This window comes from Rhagoletis pomonella, unplaced genomic scaffold (assembly GCF_013731165.1).
Source record: "Rhagoletis pomonella isolate Grant_MI unplaced genomic scaffold, Rhpom_1.0 Rhpom_scaffold_00001, whole genome shotgun sequence".
NCBI classification, from domain to species: Eukaryota; Metazoa; Arthropoda; class Insecta; order Diptera; family Tephritidae; genus Rhagoletis; species Rhagoletis pomonella.
Window position 1 is genome coordinate 2,517,006 of NW_023458555.1, and position 877 is coordinate 2,517,882.

Genomic DNA, 877 nt, shown 5'->3' on the forward strand with positions numbered 1-877 from the left:
ACAGGCCATGTGAATAATTCAGCTTTATTAAGTTCTATAAATAAATTATGATGGAGTAGTATAATTTCTGTTTCCTTCTCATATAAAACACCCAACATTTTCTGCGGTTTCAGGGCAACGCAAAGCAAGAGTTCAGACACAAAAGGGCAGAACTTTTTTTGAGAAAAGAAAACGCTATAAGTATAGTATTTCGGGGTAAATTACAAATTTAAAAATTTTTACAATTTTTTTAAGAATTTTTTTGTGTACGCAAATTTATTTTAGTATAATAAAGTGCAAGTTTTAAGCGATTCAAAACTGGCGTTAATTTCTTTTAATTGTCTTTGAAAATGGTTTGCGCATTTTCTTCCATAAGAAAAAAGTGCAAAAAGCCGTCAGCATAAAAAATATTAAAAATCAACACCATTTTGCAGTAGCTTAAAATTTCCACTTTACTATACAAACATTTAATGGGCTAAAAAACTGCATACTCAAAAAAAATCTAAAAAATTTAAAAATTTTGTAATTTTGTAACCGGTGTAAAAAAAAATCATAACTCAAATTCTTGTAGTGTGCACCCCGAAATACTATACTTAAATATTGCGCAACACTCAGAGCTACCATTGTGATTTTTTTCATTTTTTTTGAGATGGCGTATTTTCAAAAATTAGTTTTTTTATTAAAAAAGTTGTATGTGAAAAGTTAAAAAAAAATGTTTCTTTTCATAGAGAATTTGTATGTGTGTATGTGTGATTTTTTCAAATTTTTTCCTCGCCCCGTTCTCGAGATATTTGGATAACTATTAAATCGATTTGTTTGTGTGATGTAAGGCTTTTAAAAATGTATTAATCAGGCTTAAAATTCATATTTATTTATTATTTATGCTTATCTATCAACC